This window comes from Ceratotherium simum, chromosome 32 (assembly GCF_057802395.1).
Source record: "Ceratotherium simum simum isolate JZ-2026a chromosome 32, ASM5780239v1, whole genome shotgun sequence".
NCBI classification, from domain to species: domain Eukaryota; kingdom Metazoa; phylum Chordata; class Mammalia; order Perissodactyla; family Rhinocerotidae; genus Ceratotherium; species Ceratotherium simum.
The window spans coordinates 4,720,134-4,745,587 of NC_141931.1; the positions used below are offsets into that span (position 1 = coordinate 4,720,134).

General features: G+C 45.9%; 1 long non-coding RNA gene across 1 annotated transcript in view; it reads left to right on the top strand.

Annotated features, from left to right (window-relative positions):
• The first annotated feature begins 690 nt into the window (after positions 1-690).
• The window catches only part of LOC147912944 (uncharacterized), a 40,015-nt gene continuing 15,251 nt past the window's right edge, over positions 691-25,454 (top strand). The window contains exons 1-3 of the long non-coding RNA XR_015549378.1: positions 691-811; positions 7,806-7,893; positions 8,634-8,731. This is a non-coding gene — a long non-coding RNA (uncharacterized LOC147912944). The remainder of the gene's footprint in view (positions 812-7,805; positions 7,894-8,633; positions 8,732-25,454) is intronic.

Below are 25,454 nucleotides of genomic sequence, written 5' to 3' on the forward strand. Positions count from 1 at the left end.
CCTGGCCAGCTGTTGTAATGCTCAGCTGCTTGTAGTTGTTGTGGGCCCTTCAGTCTCTTTATCAGGTGTGGGGAGCCCCAGCACAGTTGGCTGCAAGTTCTAATACCACATTTGTGTTGCAGTATTTCTTTTAAGTGAGTAGGCCCCCACCGTGGCAGGTTGTTAGGCTCAGGGCCTTACAATTGCTGTAAGCCTCTAGCCTATTAGGTCTCTTGTCAGCTCTCTGAGGATTGCAGCTGGGTGGGGCTGGCCTCAGGCACAGGAGCACCCAATTGTTTCAGGCTTTGGAAGGTGGGGCAAACCCCCTATGTGGGTCTTTGAGAAACACAAGTCTTCTGCAGCTGACAAGCCCTGCAGCCCACAGGTCCACACACACAGTCAACACAGTCCTGCCCCGTGTGAGTGCCCCGACCTCCCCAAGCGGACCCAGTCTCTCCACGGCGGGAGCCCCACACACTCTGCCACCACCCCACACTCTCCACCTGCTCCTTGTGCACACCCTGCCCTGCTCAAGTCGGCTCAGTTGCCAGGCTGCAGAGAATCCAGTCACCAATCTATGCAGGCCCACAAGTTGCCTGAGGGCTTGTTGTTGGGTGGGGCCAGTCTCTAGGGTGGGCTGCCTGCCCTGGCTGAGCTGGATTAAATCGGTGCTCTAGCGGGTGGGGCAGACCCTGGGCTAGCAGGCCTCAGGGAGAACTCCAATGGCGTCTGTGTCAGCACGCCCACACCAGGCCACAACAATGTCTGCCGCCAATGTCCCAGTCCCTGGAGAGGTCTCACCCCTCACCGAGATGCACTCAGGGCCTATTAGGTGAGTCTCTTGTCACCAAAGCACTGTACACCTTTCTTTCTGGTGATTTTAGGATGCTTCCTGAAACGGGTGAGTTTGCGCGTGGGCCCTTTAGGAGCCAGTTTTAGTTTCTTTGTGAACCGGTTTTCTGGGGCTGCTCCCCAGTGTTTTAGTAGCAGGCACAGTCAGATATTATGCCGCTGGTCTCGATTGTGCTGGGTCCACAAAATGCCCACAGCGGGGGCGCTCCCCGGCTCAGGGCCCCGCGCCTCCAGGGAGGGTGCATACCTGTGCGCTGCTCCCGGGCGGCCGTGACGCTGGCGGCTTGTGAAGGTGGCGTTTTTCCTCTCCAGAAGGGAGTCTCTGCCTCTTCCACCTCAGTTAGGATTGTCCGTTGTTGCAGGAGTTCCTCTCATCCAGTTTTCAGTTCTGTCTCAGGGGTAATTTTTCCACGAGTAGTTGTAAATTGGCTGTGTCCACGGGAGGAGGTGAGTTCCGAGTCTGCTTACGCCGCCATCTTGACTCCGCCTCGAATTTGACTTTTTTATTTTAGATACCTCATATAAGTGGAATCATGTCTTTCTGTGACTGGCTTATTTCACTTATAATATCCTCAAAGTTCATCCATATTGTCCCATATTGCAGAATTTCTTTCTTTTTTAAGTCTGAATAGTATTCTGTTGTGTATACCACATTTTCTTTATTCATTCTTCTGTCAAGGGACGTTTAGGTTATTTCCACATCTTGGCTATTGTGAATAATGCTGTAATGAATACAAGAGTGCTAATATCTCTTCAAGATCCTGATTTCAGTTCTTTTGGATGAGTACGCAGAAGTGGGATTGCAGGGTAGGATTTTGCAGATGTGGAGAGGAGACTGCTGGGAGACATGTCTGCAGTGTGTCCTCAGGTTATAAAAGTGCACTAGCCCTCTCCTGGGAGCACAGGAGAAGTGGCTGTTGGGTAAGGATATTTTTTGTCTTTGCAAACTGAGGGCTGGCTCTTTCTCCTTGGCTAGGTAGTTAACCAGTGCACCTTGTCTGCTCAGTCAGCCCCTCTCCACCCCTATTTTCTCAGGAGACAGTCTTATAAATCTGGCTAATAACTCCCATTTCATTTCCCCAAACTCCATTAGAGGGAAATTATAATGAAGCTCAAATACTCACCAGGTTATTCATGGGAAAGACCTTTGGCTTTTAAAAAATGCATTTTAGATGGCTGGATTAATCTAGTGGCACATTACAATACGGCCCTGCTGAAGTTTGCAGGAGATTCCTGGCACCTGGCATTGTGCATTACACAATGCCGCCAAGGAGCATGAATTATCTTTACAGGAAGAGGCAGGAATTAATATGTCAGATGGAAAAGACCCACTGGCGGTGCCTGATGAAAGCCCAGGCCCCTTGCTCCTTGTCAAGGTTCTGCAAGGTTGGAGTCATAATCACATACCTCCAGAGCAAGCACACTGAGCAGACTCCTTTTGGGAAAGGGCACAAGGGCAGAGCAGCAGAGAATTTATGCACTGCCCTGCTCCATCTGGCCCTGTGCACCCACAGGGGTTGGGGCAGGAGTGTTTGTAGCCTTGGAAAGAGGCACTTACCTAGATGCTTAATTTATGACAGTCACATTGAAAAAAATGCTGATTGCATTCCTTTTATTACCTCCCTAGCACAGCAAGTTAATTAAAAAAAAGTATGATTGCTGTTTTGTGCTCACTTAAGAGGTTGATTTGTAATGTAAATATATGTGTTTGTATGGTACATACATTAATATAAAAATAAAAATAATGATGATAGTATCTATCACTAAATGAGCTCCAGACCCTGGGGAAGGAGTTATACACAGATTGTTTATAACCCTGCCAAACCAACATTATTCATTTCATTTTACTGATGGAAAACTGAGGCTCAGAGTGGTTAAGGAGCTTGCCCGAAGTCACACAGCTGATAGGTGGTGTGTTGGGATTTAACCTAAGTTGTAAGATAGTATTTGTGGCAGGGTGAACTGAAACTTCTCTCCATACACCCTGCCCCAGTCCCACCGTCTGCCTCTACCTAACCCCCACCACTGTCAAGGGAGAACCTGGGCGTTAAATGCAGGCAAGCTTGACAGCACGTGGTTCATTATTATGTAATGTGAGGAAGCTGAGGAATGGGACCTGGAGCAGACTGTATGCTGCCTACAAGAAAGCAATCTTAATAAGAAGACATAGCAGGGGCCGGCCCCGTGGTGCAGCGGTTAAGTGCGCCAGCTCTGCTGTGGCGTCCCGGGGTTCGGATCCCGGGCGTGCACCAACGCACCCCTTGTCAAGCCATGCTGTGGCGGTGTCCCACATAAAGTGGAGGAAGATGGGCATGGATGTTATCCCAGGGCCAGTCTTCCTCAGCAAAAAGAGGAGGATTGGCAGATGTTAGTTCAGGGCTGATCTTCCTCACATACACACAAAAAAATAAGAAGACACAAGTAGGTTAAAAGTAAAAGGATGACAAAAGATATACTTTGCTAGCCACTAATCAAAAGAAAGCTGGCGAGAGGATATTAACATCAGACAGAGTAGATTACAGAACAAACAATATTTTCAGGGATAAAAATATGTCATTTCATAAAGATAAAGAGATCAGTTAATCAAGGGGACATAACAATTCTACACATGTATGCACTGAATAACAGACTTTCGAAATACATGAAGCAAAAACTGATAAACTGCAAGAATAGATAAATCTACAATTATAGTTAGAAATTTCAATACCACTCTCTCCATAATTAACAGAACAAGGGGACAGAAGATTAGCAAGAATATAGGAGACTGGGCAACTCTATCAACCAAGTTGACCTGAGTGACATTTATAGACCACGTCACTCAACCACAGCAGAATATACATTCTTTGCAAGTGCACACGTACATTTACCAAGATTCATCATACTCTGGTCGTAAAACAAGTTTCAATCCATTTAAAAAGATTCAAGTTATATAAAGTAAGTTCTTTGACCAGGGTGGAAGTAAATTACAAATCAATAACAGACAGATATTTGGAACATCTTCAAATAATTATAAATTAAATAACACATTTATAACTAACCAATGAGTCAAAGCAGAAATTATATGATTATCTCAATAGCCATAGAAAAAGCATTTAACAAAATTCAACATTTGTTCCTGATTAAAAAAAAAAACACAAAAAAACTCATAGGAAACTAGCAGGAGAAGGGAACTTTCTCAACCTAATGAGGCATCTATGAAAAATGTATACCTAACGTCATAATTAATGGTGAAAGGCTAAATCCTTTTCCTCCCTTAAGATCAGAAATAAGACAAATGTCAGCTCTCACAACTTCTATTCAACATTGTACTGGAGGTTCTAACCAGGAAATTAGGAAAGATAACGAAATAAAGACATTCAGTTTGGAAAGGGAGAAGCGAAGCTGTCTTTACTTGGAGACAATATGATCATCTATGATCAACTCGATCAACTAATAAGTGAATTATTGCAAGCCTGCAGGATACAATATCAATATACAAAAATCAATTTTATTTCTATATACCAAAAATAAACAATCATGAATAGGAATCAAGAAAAAAATAACATAATTGACAGTAGCATCAAAAATATGAAGTAGGAATAAATTTGATAAAAGCTATGCAAGATCTCTACACTGGAAACTACAAAACATTGCTGACAGAACTTAAAGATCTAAATAAATTGAGAAATATACCTTGTTATAGATCAGTAGACCTAATATAGTTAAGATGTCAGTTTTCCCCAAATTTATCCATCTGTAGATTTAATGCAATCCCTACCAAAATCCCAGTCGTTTTTACGTAGAAACTGTCAGTTGGTTCTAAAATTCATACGGAAATGCCAAGAGCCTAGCATAGCTAAACACCTTTGGAAAAGAAACCTACCTGATTTCAGGACTGCTGAAATCAGGACTTCACGCACGCTCTTTCTTGTGTCTCTTTTTAAGAGCAAAACATTGTTGACAACTCCCTGGAAGTCTTCTCATTGATCTGAGGATGGGGACTGAGATTGAGGGGAGGGCAGATCCCCAAAGGAAAATCTGAGGGCTGTTGCAGAGAAGAGGGAAATGGATAGATGTGGAACAGGCAGAAACAACAGATATCCATTGCAAGACGACCAGTGAAATAAATAGAATTCAGTCTGAGCCACTGTCGCTTTCTCTGGTAACACCCAATAAAACATATGTGGTTCCAGGGGGCGTGTATATGCTGAGGAAGCTACAAACCTCAGGGCCACAGGGCCTGAGAAACAGTGGAGGGAGGACCCAGGAGACTGCCCTTGATGAAGATGTGGGAATTTGAAATATCTTCTCTTGTGAGGCACAGGAAAAGTCCAAGTGAGCAAAGCTTCTAGCTTTGTTCCTCCCCCAGTGATATTACCTTTAGAATTGTCCTCACCGTTAAGTGAAGAATTTCTTACATGGGATAGAGTCCAGGGCCTTGGCGTGGCTGGGTGGACAGGATGGTGTGGCCGGAAGAAGCAGGAGGGGACTGCTCCTCCTCCTTCCGGGTCTAACCCCTTGGATGGAGGACGGCGGAAATGGTGGCCACTGGGGCAAGGCCAGGAAACCTTGGGTGCCAGAGAAAGTCTGTGAGGGAGAGAAAGAAAGAGTGACAGAGGGAGAGAAACAGACAATTCTCAGATGACACTGTGGATTGGAACAGCCAACTTCCGGTAGCAGAAAGGGCGGCTGCCTGAGCAATAACAGAGTGACACACAACAAAGTAAGTAACTCGCAACTTCTCTCAGAAGTAGCGGCTCTCAGAGCCCACAGACCCAAACCGGGCCCCAGGGCCCCTTTCCCGACCCTGTTACTCTAGCTCACTGGCCAGGTCCAAGTAGCTGGGGAAATGTGTCCCCATCACTAGAAACTTCCAGGTGGCTGTCTCCATGCTGTAGGGTCCGGGGAAAGCAGATGGGAAACCTCAGATAGAGGAAGACACTTCCCCTCAATGCAGTCTCATTCCTGCCCCCAGACCCACATCTTCCTGGGAACACACAAAGATGTGTGCTTGTCCTTTGGCCTCCAGAAAGACATTCCCAGTACACTGGAATGGTAATAAAACTGCAAAACGTCCTTAATGCCTACTATGCACCAGGCACTATTCTAAGTGCTGCCCAACATTAACTGTTTGAATGCTCGCAACAACTCCATGAGGGAGTTACTATTATTATCCCCATTTGACAGTTGAGGGAACCGAGGCACAGACATGTTAGGTAACTTACCCGTGATCCCACAACAAGTGGGAGTTGAGGCTGACACTGGAATCCACGCAGTTTGGCTGTGGAGCTCCCATTCTTAGCCACTGTGTTCCCACAGAACATATCATTCAGTGTTGGGACATTCTGGACTCTTCGGTTGTAAATAGCATTGCATGTGGGACAGCAAGTCTAACTCAGACTTCCTGCTCTTCTGTCTTTCCTCCATGGTGAGGGGAGTAACAGGCCTGCATGTCTTTCTACACTCCTTTCCATCCATCTCCGTCTTTCTGGAAAACAGCTACTTAAAGAATGCACCTGGTGCCATGAGAACACCAGCTAACACGCAGGCACAGTGTGGTCTAAATCCTGAAACATGAGACATTCTCCAAAGAAAACAAAGAAGTTAAGGGAACCTTAATTTCCTGGTCTTCTTCAAATAACTTTACTACATTCAGGTTTCTCCACAGATGCTTGCTTTACTACCATTGGCCCATACTGGTGATTTTTTTTTCCAGAAAAAAGGAACATTTTGTCCCAAGATAACCTGGTAGCTCCTCAGAAGACTGAAACTTCTAGAACTTTTAAAATGATAGTTTCTCTCTAACTTCCAAGTCCTTAGTGGGCAAGGCTGTGTGTGAGGTGTGTGAGGAGAGAGAGAGAGAGGGAGGGAGGGAGGGAACAACCCATGAGTTTTACCGCAGAATCCTACCACAGAGGATATCAGACCTAATGTTAGAAACCAGGCAGCTGTATTGAGACTTCACCTCTTTTCTTTTAACTTTTTATTTTGAAGCAATTATAGGTTCACAGGAATTTGCAAAGATAGTAGAAAGAGGTCCCGTGTACCCTTCATCCAGTTTTCCCCAAAGGTAACATCTTACATAACAACAGAATAATATGAAAATCAGAAGATTGACCTTGGTACCATTGTTTTATACATGAGTGCCATTTTACCACATGAGTACATTTGTGTAACCATCACTGTAATCAAGATCCAGAACTATTCTATTGCCACAAAGATCTCCCTCCTCCTCCTCCTCATTCCTAGCCCTTGGTGACTACTCATCTGTTCTCCATCTCTTTCATTTTGTCTTTTGAAAATGTTATATAAATGGAATCATAGATTATTTACCTTTAATATAACTATTGGTATGTTAGAGCCTAAGTCTGTCTTTTTATTTTTTGTGTTCTGTTTGTTCCTTTCATTTTTCTGTGTTGTTTTCCTGTCTTACCTTTGGTTATTTGAACATTTTTAGAATTCTGTTTTGCTTTCTCTAGTGTTTCTGAGTGTACTCTTTGTGTAGATGTTGTAGTGGTTGCTCTAGGTGTTGTACCATGCGTACGTAACTTATAATCATCTACTGCTTTTGACACTTTACCAGTTTGAGTAAAGTGCTGAGACCTTACCTCCTTTTAAATTCCTTTACTCTCCCTTGTTTATAATGTAATTTTCTTAAATATTTCCTGTATGTACATTTAGAACCACATCCAACGATGTTATGCTTTTTGCTTCAACCAAACACAATTTAGAAAACTCAAGCAAAGAAGTCTATTGTATTTATCTTATTTATATTCTTTCCATTGTTCTTTCTTCCTTCCAGATGTTCTAAGAATCCTTCTTTTACCATTTTCTCTCAATTCAAGAATTTCTTTTAGCTATTTTAGGGTATGTCTGCAGGCCACAGATTCTTCTAGTTTCCCTTCATCTTAAAATGTCTGGATGTTATCTTTATTCCTAAAGGATATTTTCACTGGATACAGAATTCTGGGCTGACTTTTTTTTTTTTTTTTTAGCCCTTGGAAAATGTTGTGCCACTTCCTTCTGGGCTCCATGGTTTCTGATGAGAAATCTGCTGTTGTTCAAATTGTTTTTCTTTTAAAGGTAAGATATCATTTCTCTCTTACTACTTTCAAGAATTTTTCTTTGTCTTTAGTTTTTAGAAGTTTCAGTACGATGTGTCTTGGTGTGGTTTTCTTTGGGCTTATCCTGTTTGGGGTTCATTCAGCTTCTTGGATCTGTAAGTTTATGTCTTTTGCTAAATTTTGGAAAATATCCAGCCATATTTTTTCTAATGCTTTTTCAGCCCTCCTCCCCTCTCCTCTCCTTCTGGGACTCTGATGACGTGAGTGTTAGATCTTATATTATGGTCCCACAAGTCCCTGAGGCTCTGCTCATTTTATTTTCGGACTATTTTCTCTCTTGTTCAGACGGGATAATTTCTATTGTTCTATCTTCAAATTTATTTATCCTTTCTTGTCCTCTCCATTCTGTTCCTGAGCCTGAGTTCCTGCTATGTTTTTAACATTTTGATCCTCATATTTTTTCAGTTCTCAAATTTCCATCTAGTGCTCCTTTACATCTTCTATTTCTTGGCTGAAATTGTCTTTTTTTAAGTATGTTTGTTATTGGTTGTTGGAGCGTTTTTATGATGGCTGCTTTAAATTCCTTATCGGATAATTCTCACATCTGTATCATCTTGGTATTGGTGTCTGTTGAACATCTTTTCTCACTCATTGTGATTTTCCTGGTTCTTGGTGTGGTGAGTGATTTTTGTTTGCATCCTGAACCTGGGTATTGTGTTATGAGACTCTGCATTTTATTAAAGTCTTCTTTTTTAGCAGGCTTTCGCTGACACTGTATGGGCTAGGGCAAGGCAGAACTCTGTCCCACTGGATGGTGGTGAAAATTGTGGCTACCACCCACCTTCCTCTGACACTAGGTAGGCATGGAAGTCCAGGGTCCCCACATGGTCTCCACTGATCCTGGGGAGAGGGATTTATAACTGCTGGGTAGGACTGAAAGTCCCAGATCCCCATTCAGTCGTCTCTGACATCACTCTAGTGGGCAGGGGCAGCCTGGTGAGGTGGAAATTGAGGCTCCTCATTCTGCCTTTCCTGATGGGTTGTTAGCATAACTACAGTTTTTTCCTTGGTGGTTGGCAGCGGGTAGGGTGCTTATTCTCTAAAAGTTTTTCATCTTGTTAGGTTGCCCCTTTCCTGGTCCTGTGCCTAGGGAGAGCAGGTTTGTCCTGGGTTTGTTTATTTTTTTTTCACTGCTCCCATGGGCATTTCAGGTTGCCAGCTTCTCCAGAACCCAGTCTGAGATAGAGAAGGCAAAAGAAAACACAGGGGACCCACTGCCATGTTGTTCCTCAAGTCCTGAGATCCCTAGCTGGTCTGCCTTCTCCACACTTTTCAGAGTCTTCTTATGTTCGAGAGAGAGAGAGAGAGATGTAAATATATAAATTTATTTATTTTAATAAATATTTTAAATATTTATATTTCCAATATTTATATTAAATATTTGTATAAATATTTTAATAACTATATTTATTTATACTTATTATTAAATATAAATATAAATGCATATTCATTCTAGGGTTTTTATTTGTACTCAACAGGAGGCACAGAGAGAAGTGTGTCTACTCCATCTTGGTCCAGAGACCTAATCTTTTAAGAAAAGAAAGTCTCAGAGGGAAGAAACAGAAAGTCTTAGCCCTCTGCCCGCTTTAGTTTGGGCACAGTTTGCATTGTAGCCTGGGAAATCATTTCCCCAGCATTCCCACTCAGCACTCAGGTATCTTTTGAAGACTACGGGGATCCTGGAAATAGAGAGCAGGACTGAAAAATGCAGAAGAAGGTGGGGTCATGGGGGTACCTGGGGCACCTTGTCTGTCCTTGCTGATACGGTCAATGACACACAGAAATAGCCCGAGCTTGTTTCTTTGAACTCTGCAGGACAAACCAGGAAGTTATTGGCATCTAAAAAACACTGGTTTTTTAATTCAAAATCCAGCAAGCTTTCCTTTGATTGTCCACCAATAGCTCTTGCTGAGGCTTGTCGAGAGACCTTGCCACCCTTTGCTCCCTCAAAGCCCACCAGGAGTCAGGGTGTCATCCCCACCTCTGTGTCCCTCATCCTCCCAAGGAACCCTCTACCCCAAAGTACAAGGAGAAAGATTAGGCCTGACTGCTGCCAATGATCCAGCAGCAGCAGCAGCTCAGGGGACAGACCACCAAGATAGGAGCGGAGACTGCAAAGCAGTGAGCTCTCAACCTTCAACTCACATCGATCCCATTCAGGAGGTTCCAAACTGCCGAGCCATTTTACTCACTAGATTTTGTCTTTAGGGACTTTGGGTCATTTGCAAAATCAAGCCCTCCCTCCAAAAGTAAAAATTTGCCATTATGTAAGATTTTAAAGAAATATCCTACTGACCCAGAAAATTTTTCTAGAAGCAAAGTTATGGCGTTGTTGCTGGAATGTGTGCTGTCCTCCAAGAGAACTCATTTATTTGGGGTATCACTTCTGAAGGGATTGTCTGTCAAACAAAACAAAAACAAAACAAGTCACCTTCCTTCAGACATAATCTCTTCCTTCAGTGGGTCACGGGGACTCCTGGGGGTTTCTGTATTCTTTTTTTTTTTTTTTAATTTTTTGTTTATTGCAGTAACATTGGTTTATAACATTGTAAAAATTTCAGGTGTACATCATTATACTTCTATTTCTGCATAGATTACATCATGTTCACCAACAAAATACTAATTACAACCCATCACCACACCCATGTACCGAATTATCCCTTTCACCCTCCTCCCTCCCCCCTTCCCCTCTGGTAACCACCAATCCAATCTCTGTCCCTATGTGTTTGTTTGTTGTTGTTATTATCTACTACTTAATGAAGGAAATCATACGGTATTTGACCTTCTCCCTCTGACTTATTTCACTTTGCATTATACCCTCAATGTCCATCCATGTTGTCACAAATGGCTGGATTTCATTGTTTCTTATGGCTGAGTAGTATTCCATTGTGTCTATATACCACATCTTCTTTATCCATTCGTCCCTTGATGGGCACTTAGGTTGCTTCCAAGTCTTGGCTATTGTGAATAACACTGCAATGAACACAGGGGTGCATGTACCTTTACAAATTGGTGTTTTCAAGTTCTTTGGATAAATACCCAACAGCGGGATAGCTGGATCATATGGTAGTTCTATCCTTGATTTTTTGAGGAATCTCCATACTGTTTTCCATAGTGGCTGCACCAGTTTGCACTCCCACCAGCAGTGTATGAGAGTTCCCTTCTCTCCACATCCTCTCCAACACGTGTTGTTTCCTGTCTTGTTAATTATAGCCATTCTGACGGGCGTGAGGTGATATCTCATTGTAGTTTTGATTTGCATTTCCCTGATAGTTAGTGATTTTGAACATCTTTTCATGTGTCTGTTGGCCATCTGTATATCTTCTTTGGAGAAATGTCTGTTCAGCTCTTTTGCCCATTTTTTAATTGGATTGGTAGTTTTTTTGTTGTTGAGATGCATGAGTTCTTTATATATTTTGGAGATTAACCCCTTATCAGATGTATGGTTTGCAAATATCTTCTCCCAATTGTTAGGTTGTCTTTTCGTTTTGTTGATGGTTTCCTTTGCTGTGCAGAAGCTTTTTAGTTTGATGGGGTTTCTGTATTCTTATAAGTTCCTGGAGAAAGGCCAAGCTTTGGTCTCAAATCAACAAAAATGTGTTGTGTGCCCAGCATGGAGGTGCTGATGGAAGCAAAACATTGGCTTTAGCGTGGGAAGAGTTTGTTCAGGTCTCAACGACCAGTTTCCCCTGCAAATAAGTTCCCTCTCTTTTCAGTATTACAGTTAATTACCAAGCACCTTCAGGATAAACTTAACAGAAGTGCAGCATTTGTGCCAACGTTTTCTCTTCCAAATTTTCATTCATTTATTCATTTAACAAACATACACTGAGCACTAATTTTGTGCCCGGCCCTGTTCTAGGTGTTGGAGATATAGTACCAAAGAAAACAAACAAAACCCTGCCTCCAGGTTGGCTTACATTCTAGTGGGAGAGAGATATCATAAGCCTAAAAAATAAATGAAATATATAGTATGTTAGAAGGTAATAAGTGCTCTGGAGATAAATGAAGCAGGGAAGAGAAATAGGAAATGCCTGTGGGTAGGGTTGCAATTTATAACAGTGTGGTCAGGGAAAGCCTCATTGAGAAGGTGACAGTTGAGCAAGGACTTGAAGGAGGTGGGGAGCAAGGGCAAGGAGGACACTCCAGGCTGTAGCAATGGCCCTGAGATGAGAGTGTGCCTGGTCTGTTCAAGGAACACCAAGGAGGCAAAGGAAAAGACTGTTTGCACTGGGTGAGCTCAGGTCAAGGTCAGGTCAAGTAGAGACAAGTCTTGCAAGTGGGGTCTTCCAGGGAATGACCAGACAGGTGTGAGAATGGGGCCTTGACCCTCTTCTGCCCAGCTGCTGGTCTTCCCTGAGATTGAAGGCTGCTGGTTTTCCAGGCTACCGTGGAACTGGGGAGTTGGGATGAGAACAAGGCAAGTTAAAACACCATAAAGCTTGTTGTTCTTACTGAGATTCTGCCGTTTATTTTCAGTAAACATTTCCAAATCGCTGCCAGCCTGTGGTTAATTTTCTGAGTTCTGAAAAAGCTGATTCTCTTGATTTTTGCCACTGTTCTCATTGCTTTTATGGAAGAGAGGATTTTCAGAGGTCTTTACTCCATCATTGCTGCTGACCTCACTCTTAGAAGGACACTTGAGGCTGGAAACTGACATAACCAAAGATGACTGTGCAGGATGCACCCAGAGTTTTCAATGGGTATGCAAATTTGAGATGGGAGTAATATCTGGATGGATCAGGGGTCCTATGCAGCAGGACATGGGGATAAGGCGGAATGGACAGTTTGGAGTCATATTAAAACTGACATTTGAAGTTTTTGAGGAGAAAAATGAACATGGTGAAAATAAAATTTTAGGAAGATTAATCTGGTAGTGGGTTCAGGAGGTGAGCAAGAGTAGAAGCAAGAAGGCCAGTCACCATAGTCAGAGGCAATAATTGTGTGCCTGAGAGAAGCAGTAAGATAGGTTGGGTGTGCGATTATTCCAAAGGAAGCTTCTGTGGGATGGGCAATGACTGGTTATTGGGAGGCCTTCAAAGAACAGTTGTGTTCATAATTGTTCTGTGGAGCTGCTGGCAGTGAGACACCCCTCTTCAAGTTTTCTTCCTGCCAGCCCAGAAGTTATGTAGCTCCCAATGGGGTCCTTTGGGCCTCACCCTCTTGTACTGTCTGCCCCCCGTGGATGACCCTCCCAGTGAAGTAGTTGAGTATCTTGAAGTTCCTGGCCAGTAATTCCTCCAATAGTGCTGCTCCTGGTAGGGAAGCATGGCTGGTGTTCACACAGCCAGGCTCTACTGTAAACACACATGTGGTTTTTAAATCATAGGGGCCCCTAGTTTAAGGAAATCATACGTTTGTCATCCGTTTGCTGGTGGGGCGGGCACTGTGTAGAGAAAAAGCAGAGCCTGGCACTTTCCTTCCGGGATACCATCGATAACCAGCACCTCTCTTCTAAGTATACTGGCCCAAAGGTAAGGGCGTGGAGAGGGGATTCATCAGACACAGCAGGTGCCGAGATTCCCCCATGCAATTACACCTCCAAATTGGTAGATCCAAACCCTTCTGTAGGTATCTCCAGGCAACCAGACAGATAACAGACACCCAGAGATGCCTCAAATTCCAGGCCAGATCAGGCCAACGGTAACCTTAAAATTGGAAAGATTGATTAGGTCAGACACTAAGCCTTTCCCAAAGTGTATACCATGGAATTCTGGTCCCACGAGTGTCTGCTCACAGAGATCTAATGAGCTGAGGAAATGCTTCGTTTTCTGTTTCCTTCTAGAAGAGTCACAGTGCATGTTGGTACATTAAAATCTCTGAGAAGTCCTGTAATAAGGAAACTTTCAGTCTATTTAACTTAGCACTTCCTAGTCTTCACTGACCAGGGAACTCTTTCCTGTTGACAACCCACTTTGGAGGAAGGCCTTTAACAAGTGTCACTTACTCTCCTCCCTTCTCTTTCTCTGGTCATTCACAATATGGCAGCCCTTTCACATCAAAGTTCCAAGGGCTTTGATCAGTGCAGGACCCTTGAAAAAATGAGAACTTCAGTTAAGCACATGGCAAGTCACCCAGACAGCCCAGGTGTCACAGCCCTGCTCTGCCAAATTGCTCCCAAAGATCCTGAATGGCATATGGTTTCTTAGAAACTAGGAAGGCTCCGTCTGCCGTCTTCTCTCAGACCTTCCTCGAGGTTCCTCAGTGTCAAGTGGGGCAAATAGTAATGGTGCTAGCCTTGTGGGATTGTGGTGAGGTTACTTAATAGGTGTTCATGTATGTCAAGTGCTCGGCACAGTTCCTGGCACACAGTGAGCTTTATATGCATTAGCAATTCTTGGCCCAAGGACATGTCTTAGTGACCCGTGTTGTATTCATTATCATTAAATTATTATTAGTATATAATGTTAGCATGGATCTATTATTCTGACTTTTTTTGTGTATAAATGGTTAAATAGTCCAAAGTAGCAGACATGATTGCAGGATGTGTGCACACTCTCTGCCTCTGTCTCTGTCTCTCTGTTGGTCTCTGTCTCTCTCACACACACTCCACTCTCTTACTCTGAATTCATTAATTCCCACTGATCCGTGTCTCAAGCCCAGGGGCCCATTTACAGCCCCCCTGAGGTATGAACTCAAAAGATGAGAGAAAGAGAGAAAAGAGGCTTTCTTTGGGGAAGAGAGATGGGAGGAAGGGGGTGGGGCCTGAAAATATACAGGATCATTGTTCAGTGAAGGTCCCGACAGTTTTATAGGAACAACTCAGAGAGAGCTCTGGGCCAGCCATTCCCACTGAGGGGACAAAGAAGCCCTGGTCTCCATCAATCTCTCCGAGAGTAAGGTGTGTGCATCATACCTCGTGACAATTAGAAAATAGCGTCACCAAGACAGCAGGAGAGAAAGGATGTAAGCGACGGGGAAGCACATTCTCCCTGGAGGTGAATGCTGGTCAGGAGGGTGGCTGCCCCCTGCCTCCAGGGGAGGGGAAGTGGTGGGTTGGATGGGCTCTCTGCCACCCACCCCTCCCCACCTCCCGCTGGCAAGAGGCAGAGGGGACCCTTTCCCCTCTAGGCGCAGGCATTGGAAAGCAGGCACACAGCAAGGTGGTGTCTGCCTGTCGGCAGTTGAGGAACATTTCTGAGAAAGTCGGCAGGCTCTGGAGAGCCCGGCCTTTCCTCCCAGGAGCAATGGGGACAGGAGGGAAGCCAAGGAGACCAGGCCGACCTTTCCAAACAGAAAAGGCATGTCCCTGGCCCTCAGAGAGCGAGAACTGGGCACGGCAAGGGGCCACCTGGGAACTGGGCTGCAGGGTGACACGGCGTTGTATGCGCACACTCACAAAGATGGGCCACTTACCACGACTTAATGACAAAGAAAAAACCCTTCAGAAAATATAGGCCTCCACTTTCATCTCCACCAGGTAATGAATTAAAGATGACAAAGGAAGAACACACGTCAGTGGCTTGCCTTTTTCTGGGCAAGAGAAAAACTGGAGTCGGAATTGCTCTGCCCTGAAAGTGTTCCCTGTCACCCCCGCCCTGGGACGACTGAAGTGGCACTGGAACCTCCCGAGGCCCAGTCCCAGCTCCTCCACACCTGCCACCTGGGCCTGGAAGCCTGGCCGACCCTCGTCAAACAGAGCGCGAGGCTGGGTCCCCTGTGAGCAGTCTGACATCTCACAAACAGAAAAGGGACAGGTCCAATTTAGAATGTGTCACCATCTCCGTGCCAGGCTGGGAGGGACGGCGCTCACTGGAGGCGTGGGCACTGTGCCAGGGAGGCTCAGGAATGATCTGCTGCCTGCCAGGTAGTGGGCCCGCTCAGCGTGTTCCAGACGCTGGCTGTGCTGGCTGCGCCGGCCGTGTGTACAGCCCAGACACGCGTGTGCTGCTGAGCTCCCTGTGCACGTGCCGTGTCCATCGGATCAGCGTCCCGGCTCTCTACCTGCAGAGTGGAGTGAGGGTGAGCTCTCAGCTAACCTCTAGATTTACTGCTGCTCTAGGAGCCCTTGGAGATGACCTCAAACCTGACCCCCGGGTCTCCACCGCATCTCCCACAGCCCCGCTCTGAGGAACCCAGGCCCACACCACCCGGCCACCTCCAGCAGAGCTGTCTTCTTCCCATGCCCTGCCCTGATTTGTGTGTCATTTGGTCCTGTTTGAAGAAATCGTCCTCTGCTGAGGCTGCCGCTGGCCTGCTCGCCCCTGGCTGCCTGGTGGGCAGCTCGTGGCCGGTGGGATTCTGTAGGCCTGGCCCCTCCTCTGGCCCAGTCTGTGGCTCTGCTCTGCTGGGCTCTGGTCACAGCAGCTGCCTCTCGAGTCAGAGTGTATATCTTCAATTTGTTCTGGAAAAAGTCCCCATGGGCAACCTGGGCCTCCCTGGGGAGCCAAAGCACAGGTTTCCAGGAACACCGGGCCTGTCACAAAGCTCGGCTCGGTCACTGCTCCAATTCAGGGAGGCGTGTGACACAGTTTCTTTGTGTCTAGTGGACGATACCAAAGGCCTGTGTGAGGAAGGGGGTCACCCGGCCAGGACAAACCATTTCATCTGCTCTTTCTTGAAGGCTCAGGCCCGGCAGGACAAAGCCCTGGGTCTCCCAGCACATTCCGTGCCCTGTGCGTTGTAACCACGCAGAGGCCTGGGGGGCAGAGACTTGATTCACGAGCTCCAGCCAGGCTATTAGCTGCAAGCTGATGGCTTCTGAGCACTCAGCGCTGCTAATTGTCTGAGGCAGCCTCGGCCTCCTGCTACAGAGCCTGAACATCCGCAGGCTGCACGGGCTCCCACCTGCTCTAAGACCGAAGCCTCAGTCAGCATCACTCCTGATAAATAGCACTCCCTAATCCAAGTGCTAAATGAAATTAGACTTGAAATAGTCACCCAGTGAACACCTGGTTTACTGCTCATGGTAACTAACAGCTCCCACGTTACTAAATGCTCCTTTTCTGCGGCCAGTTCCTCTCTTTCCAAAGCTCTCTCACTTGAATGGAACCCAGGGCTCTTTCCCCTTTGTGCTGGGTGTAGTCAGTGTGAACAGGCAGGTCTTTGTGGAGGACAGTCTGATAAATGTTGACCCTTTGTGTGCACGTGCTCATGGGTTCCCTGCTGACAGGCTCCGGCAGTGGGAAAGCTGACTTCTAGCTCCTCGTCCAGGCCCCATCCACCATGACTGGCAGTCCCAACACTCGGGGCTTGATTTCAGCTCAACCTGCCCCAGCTTCAGGCTACGGCTGAAAATATTCTCCTCACCCTGCTGAGGCCACAGCCCCAGGCCTCTCAGCCATGGCTGGATAGTGGGGCCCAAAGGTGTGGGCATATGTGTTTGGGTTTCCAACAAACACTGATTGCGTATCAACTAAGTGTCAGGCACTGTATTGTGGGTTGTGACTGCAAGGGGAATAGCCATGGTTCCTGCTTTGAGGCACCAGAATCTTTGAACAAGGGGTAGAGGTGGTCCTTTTTATTTGTTTGTTAGTTTATTCACTCACCCATTTACTCAAGCTTCATTTAGGGCCTTTCATGCACCAGACACTATGAAAGAACACTCCAGATCCTAGTCTGGAATGAAACCTAGTTCCTGCTCCACAGGAGGTTGCTGCCCATAGGCAACATTAGATAAACCAAAGTGTACAGTGGAGGGTGCCACATATTATGGCAGAAATAAGCACAGTAAATGGTGGGAGCACGCAAGAGGGTCGTCCACAGCAGAAGGCCCCACTCCCATGTTCTGGCAGTGATGCTGGAGCTGAGTTGTCAAGAGCAGTGTGGTAGATTAAAGGGAGCTCAGGGTCTTTGCCACTCCTCCCACTGACACTTAGACTCCAACTCTTCTGCCCTTGAGTCTGGGATGGGCTAACTTGCTTGACCAATAGAATGCAGCAGAAGTGATGTTTGGAACTCCCAAGGTTAGGTAAGAAGAAGCCTTGCAATATCTACCTCCTGGCTCTTGGAACCTGTAAGCAGTCTCACTATCCTGGAGAAGTACATGTAAGGGCTCTGATTGGCAGTCCCAGCCACCCCCATGAAGGCAACAGATATGTGAATGACGTGATTGTGGACCCTCCAGACCAGCCCATCTGCTAGCTGAGTAATACCGAGTTAGCTCTGTTGATGAAGAATCGCCCTGCTGAGCCCTGCCCAAATCCTTGATCTACAAAATAGAAATACTAGGCAGTGAGGCCTGTGTGATGATGGGTGGACGTATCCCTGTGATCATATTCACATCAATGGGGGCAGGAGTGTGCAGGTTGTCCTCCTGGTCACAGGGCATAGCATGGCCTGTTGCTGGGAACTCCTCAAGGAAGTTTCCCTTCACTGAGATAAATTGTCACCACCACTCCCACACTCCCTGTACCACCACTCTTTACTCCACAACTAGGCATTCTTGCATCCACCGATTCATTCTTTGATTTGTTGGAAATATAATAATTTGATGTAGATTCATCACACTAACAACACTTATTCATCACTTATCAGGCAGGCACAGGGTTCAACACTTACATGAATTATCTAATTTAATCCTCATGACATCCCCCTATGAGGCAGTTAGTACAGCCGGTTCTGCTGTAACACTTGTTCAAAAATGGGAATTTGTTCCAAAATAACTGATATATTAGGGAGCGATTTGAGCATAATGTGAACTTTGCATTTGCTTCTGTATGATTCTATCCACACACACGCAAAACTAGGTGAACAGAGAAGACTGCACCCGCTGTGCCTCAGACACCTACCGCTCCCTCAGTTCACATGTTCCAGGAGCCGCACCCATCCGCATCCAGCGTTACCACTTCCCATCCAATTCAGGTACTCTCCTTCCGCCCTTCGCAGTAACTTACCCACCCACACCGACTTTGCAAGCACACTTCAGGTCTTGTTCAAGGTAAAGCACCGCACTCATTCACAGCAGTTATGTATTTCTTAACCATTGAACATGTGTAAATCCATGCTACCATTTTTATTAGGTTCCTATCTTATTTTATGTCACTGACAAAGGTTTTGGGTGTCATGCCCCTAACCCCATTTTCCCCATAAGCCCTGTGGTTTTTATCATGGGATTTTGCAAAGAGTGGTGACTTTTAGGAACTCATGTGTCATATTGAGGCAGAACTGACTCTACTGTTATCTCCATTTTTTTTTTTGTGAGGAAGATCAGCCCTAAGCTAACATCTGCCAGTCCTCCTCTTTTTTTTTTTTTTTTTTTGCTGAGGAAGACTGGCCCTGGGCTAACATCCGTGCCCATCTTCCTCCACTTTATATGGCATGCCGCCACAGCACGGCTTGCCAAGCAGTGTGGCGATGCTCGCCAGGGTGGGAACCTGCGAACCGGCCCCCGCAGCGGAGTGCGAGCACTGAACCGCTTGCGTCACCAAGCCGGCCCCTGTTATCTCCATTTTACAGATGGGAAACTGGTAGGTAGAAAAAGCTAGTAAGAAACTCAAGTTCCTGGTTGAGAAGCTAGACTCTGCCGGGCCGTGCTCCCCTCTCTGGGAGCGCAGGTGCTGAACCTCCGCCCTGCGTCGTCCCTTGGAACGTGGGTGGGACAGGGCAAGTGGAGGAGGAGCGGCTCCCATCCCCAGGCTCCGAGCTCTGCACCTCTGGGCCCCCCTCCCGTGACGTTCCCTCCCGTGCCTTTCCTCTCCAGCCCCTCCCCTGGGCCCACTGGCCCTGATGCTCAGCTGGCAGAGCGCCTCCCACGCCGCGGCCTCTGGCCGCCGTTTACTGTCCTCCATCTCCTCGGTGTGTGGTGCAGGGCTGGCACCCGACCGGGCCTCATAAATGTTTCTGGGGCTGGACTAACCGGGGCAGGAGGCTTGGCTGCGGCGAGCAGGCAGAAGGAGCCAGGCTCCTGGGGCAGGCATGGAGGAAGGCCCAGGAGGGCCAGCGGCAGCCTCTACCGCACGCTCAACAGCAGAGAAACTGCTGCCCACGGGATTCCAGGCTCAGTCAGAGCCCTGCTCCCATATCTGATCAGAAACCAAGGAAGACAGGGCCCTGCAGCCAGCAGAGGACTTCTCGTAAGCTCCCCAAAGGTGAAAGTGAGCTCCTTGCCCCTCAGCCGGTCGGTCCTTAGCCGGTCGGTCCTTGTACCTGCACACTTGCTCTTGTTCGCCCTCCTTTAATGCGTCTGTCAGAACCCCCGCCCTGTTTCATAGCTGACCCGACAGGGAAACCCCTCACCCTCCTGCAACCTGCAAGATTCTCTCTTTGTCTCTGTAGAACCCAGTGCCCTGTGGTTTCCCGTGCTCCTTTGGTAATTAATCGTGTCCACTTTGTGATGAGGCTGAAGTCATCAACTGGTGCTATTACTTAACTTCTCATGCACAGGCAGATCCTGACTTAAGAATGAATTGTGTTCATAGGTCTAGTATAAGTGGGCCATTGGAATCAGAACACATGTTCCCACAGAAGCTGTGTTACAATGGAGGGTGGGCCCCCGTGTCAACTCACATAAGCCTATTTAATCCATAATGTGGCTGAATCAGATGGTAACAGAGTTCTGAGAGCTGGAGGGTTGGGGAGGTCATGCAGGAGGGAGGGGAAGGCAGAAAAGAGTTGCTTCTTCCTGAAAACAAGACCAACTGTCAGAAAAAAAAACCCAAAAAACATTGAAAGGATCAAACATACGTGTCTCCATCTCTCCTTCTGGAACCTCCTCCATCTGCTGCTCTCTCTTTCCTCGTCACCCTCCCTGGGCCTCATGCCTGCCCCTGGGGCACCCAGCCAGGTGTCCCTGTTCTCCAGAATGCTTCCTAGAGTTGTCTCCCCCAAACCTCCCTGCCCCCATGAGAATTCTCATTTTCTCTGTGGGGATCATCTAAGCAAGGTGTTAGGAGTGAAACTAATAAATGTGCCACCCCAAGGAGGATAGCGGAGCAGTTAATAGCAGAGGATTGAAGTCCAGCAGATCCGGGTTCAGTCCCAGCTACAGTGGCTGGTGACCTTGGAGGAGGAATTAACCTCCAGCCTCAGTCTCTTCATCTGCTGATGACATAGTTATGAGGGTGAGGCGGAGTAGTGAGGTGACTTGTGTGGACCTAAACGCTTTCTCCAGAGGCGTGTCTTATGCTATCAGGTGATGAAGGACTCAGCACCCGGCCCCACGGGCGTCCTCCACAGTGGGATAACCTAAGCTTCTTAAATCTGTCAGTTTTGAAAAATTTTCAACTTCTATTTCTTCAAATATTGCTTCTTCTCTATTTCCTCATATCTGTCCAACTAAGACTCCAATTTCTTGTATTTTACACATTTTTACCGTTTCCTAATGTCAGTTAAGCTTGAAAAAACATCTTTTTCCCCCCTCTGCACTGCTTCATCCTGGAGGTTTTTTTACTCATTTCTCTTCCAAGTCACTAAACCTGTCTTCTGCTCTGTACTGTCATTGTTCAATTGATTGAATTCTTAATTTCTATGATTGTATTTTTCAGTTCTAGGAGTTCCATTTGATTCCTTCTTATAGATTCCAGTTCCCCATTGAAATTCTCCATCTTTTCCATTATTTTCTTGAATTGTTGATCATAGTTATTTAAAGTTCTGTGTCTGTTAACTCTAACATGTAGAGCACCTCGCTCTGTTTCTATTTTCTGTTTCATCTCTTTCTACTCCTTCCTTTTTTTCCATTTATTGCAGTCTCCTGTATGTCTAATAATGTTTTCATTGAATGTTGGACAGTGTGCATGAAAAATCGTAGAGAGTTTGGATGATGTTCCCTTCTTTCAGAGAGGATTTAATTTTCTTCTGGGAGGCTGCTAGAGTATTTGATCACCTTGATCTGATCAGAAGCTGGTCGCCTATGTCAGGTTTTCTCCTGCTCCTGTGGGCTAACTCTTCCACATTCTCAACTGAACGCGGGGGTGTTTATTAGTGCCCCTCCTTCTTGGCACACCCTGAACTCCAACATCTGTGTTTGTAGCACCATAAGACTACTGAAGTTAAGGCTTAGCTTTTGTAACCTCTTGGAGGCCGATTCCTGCTGGGTTTCTCAGTCTGTCGATGTGATGGATGCAATGATGCACTGGCCGGATCCCCCTCCAGGAATGAAAGACTTATTCCCCCAACTGCTGGGAGTCTTGTCAGAAGGTAGCCTTCAATCATAAGCCCTCTTTGGGGATTGCCTCTGCTGAAGAAAACTGCTTCCCCCAAGGTCCACCTCCTTCCAGGGGTAGCCTGCACCCTGTGCAGCAACTCCGGACAGTTCTGAAGCGTTGTCCTAGCTCCAGAGCTCCCTGTGGGTTGGCAGAGGCCGAGCCTGCAACACAACCCTGCCTCCTTCCTCTCCTATCCACGGAGGTTGATCCTAAAACACCTTCTAGTGAGCATCTTGCTTACTAATCTCTGTCCTAGGGAACCAACCTGTGACGTTAGGCCTGTATAGGCAAAACTTAGAAGTAGCAAATGCTCGCGGGGAAGTTGTGCACGGACTACCAGGCCCATTTCAATGCATTTCCTGTGTCTTCAGGATCTTGGCCCCTGTGGGGCCCTGGATGCTTTGGTTGTTCTCCAATGCCTTCCAACAGCTGGCCTTTGTATTTCATCCAGCTTTTATAGCTGTTCTCAGTGGGGGATTAATCTGATATCATCCACTCCATCGTAGCTAGAAGCAGACCATGCTGACTGTTTTAATTCTCAGAAGCCAGAAGGAGTAATGAGGGACTGTTGCTGTGGACCTAATTCTGTTGAACAAAGAATAGTTGACTAGAGATGCAGACCTGATGAGAACCTGAAGAGAAAATGACCCAGCCGTCTTTGACTATGCCACACCCAGGAAGGGGAGTGCAGAGCACAGCCAGATCTGTGCCCTGGACATTAGAAATATAGATTTCAAATCTCCCAAGGAAAGAGATAAAATCCTATGGCCAGATAAGTAAAAGGGAAGAATTATCAAAAGACATCCCAGAGTGAAAGTGAAATTTTGACACTATAATAACAACATATCTTAAAGAAAGAAAGACAAGCAAATCTAAAAAAACAGATAGATTGATATGCTGGTATGCTTTTTGGCATTATTTGTTGGAGTATAAATCATAAGTAAACAATGGCTATGCACAGACGAGTTAAGAGTTTGGACAACAGCAACAACAACAGAAGGGCCTAAATGAGATGTGATGGGTGGGGTGAAATCTAACAAGATGGGATTTTATAGGGACAATGAATGTACTCAGGTCCCGAGAACCCAACTTGTCAAGAGCAGGGTGATAAAAATCAGGTTTAGTAAGTGTTCATGAGAAAAACACCATAAGCGCTTTAGTTTACTTTAAACGCAGTGTGGATCAATAGTATGAACTTGCTGTCAAAAGTTACTTAAATTAATAGTAGTATAGTGTCTCAAGTGAGACAAGTGAAACAGTCCTGTGACACTCTGTGTGGTACTCTGACCTCTGACCCTAACTACCACAATCTGAGGGAGACATCAACTGACTGGGATGTGTTCAAAGCAGGGCAAGCAGGATGGTGGAATGAACCACATGAAGTACTTCTGAAGAAACAGAATGAGAAGTCAGTGTGCGGTGGGTGTTGTCTTCAAGTAAGACTTGCATACGAATACATGAAGGAATTTAAACAACCAGAGCTGCTGGAAAATGGAATGCGTTTCCTTTAAAGGTGGTGACGTCTCCCTCACTGTTGTGTGTTCAGGAGGAACTGGAGACGAGGGTCATCAGTCGGTTGAAGGGTGGAGGAGGCGTGGGAATGTTTTGGTTGACCCACATAGTTTAAAAAGTTTGAGCCAACGTTAAAGCCTGGGAGATTTTACATAAATATCAGATGTCTGGATTCTGTTGAAAAATTGGAAGACCTGCCAACACTAGGCCCTCTTTTCTGCATGTCAACCAATGAACTGGAGCTAGTTTTCTCATCCCCTTTACACCAGACTGTGTTCTTCAGTTCTCCAAAGTCTTCCCCATTCATGCAATGTGTGCTCTTGACCAGGCCACTTGAGCTCATTTCCATCACCTGCCTGGCTGCTGTAGGCAGTGGGGCTGGAACCCCCTATTGTAGAGGACTCAACTATTAGACAAGGGCACAGCAACCCTACAGCCTGACCAGCCCTCCCTTTTCAATGGGAACTGCCCACTCAGAGCCCCCACTGCCAAGATGGCTGTGTTTTTACCACATTACGTCACCTTGGACTGAGCAATTTGGGTTGATATCTGATCCCAGGGCTGTTAATTCACAGGCTGAGAGTGATACATAATTGGGCCTGGCATGGAACAATGTGCTGAACCAATCAAATTTTCTCTCTCAGCTTTTAAAGCTAGGAAACACAATGTGAACCAGCAAGTTTGCAACAGTTTTTTTTTTTTTTTAATTTTATTTATTTATTTTTTATCCCTAAAGCCCCAGTAGATAGTTGTATGTCATAGTTGCACAGCCTTCTAGTTGCTGTATGTGGGACGTGGCCTCCGCATGGCTGGAGAAGTGGTGCGTCGGTGCGCGCCGGGATCGGAACCCGGGCCACCAGCAGCGGAGTGTGAGCACTTAACTGCTAAGCCACGGGCCGGCCCGCAACAGTTTTGATGCTAAGGAGACACCTGAAAAGTCATGAAGGACCATGAGCAAGTTGAAAGTGTGAGGCAACTAAAAGGAAGAGTTCATTTTAAGAGAGATGGGAAGGAGCATGTGAAGAAAGAGGGGCAGAGATACCTTGAGAGAAAAATCATGTGGCCTGAGAGAGACAAATCGAGTGGCTGGTCCCCAGAGCTGTCTTGATTCCTTATAGGTTTTCAGCCTCAGACCCAGTTCAAGTGTTCTCTTACAAGAAACTCCAATTTCTTGAGCTAAGTTGAATGTTCTTTTGTCCCTGCCTTAAGAAAAGCTAATCAGAGCCACTCGCAAGGCCTCTGCCAACCCAAGAGTCTGTGGCTCTACAAATTGAGTTTCAGGGTTTCCCTCCACGATATGACTTTCCTCCACACTGTGGACAGATGACAGATGCAGTAGGAATCCATCTCTGAGACTATTTTCTCTCCTTTTGCTTTTGCAACAAAGGTATGCATATAATTTTAAAGGCATAAACATGCAAGCATCTGAAGATCTAATTTTATCGCATTATCATATTCCCAACAAGGAAAAAAAAGCACGTGGGTAAAGCTACTTGCATTCTTATATACATCTGTCAGCCCTAATCAGACAACTCCACTTAGGTGATAGAAAACTATTCAGATGTTGTCATCATTCTGGTGAACCTGAAGCGTATTTAACTTGTTGATTAAGTACTTAACATTACAAATGAATGCAACACTGTCTGTCAGTGCTGGTGTGATTATTTTGGAAATGTTGTAAGTTTTCAGGTTGCTGTGATAATGAGTGACCTCTGTGATACTTAAAGTTGCCTGGCTGCATCAGCCTTTTTGAGGAGTTGCCATGAGGGCTCCAAGGAGAGGAAAAGAAAGATGCGTGCGTATTGTAACTCACCATAAAGTCGCTGATTTGTCTTTTTTAAGCAACTGTTGTGGAAATGAGATGACAAAGAACTTCAGGCTGTAGCTGCCCTAGTGAAGGGAGTTGTGGAAGTGTGGAGAAAAT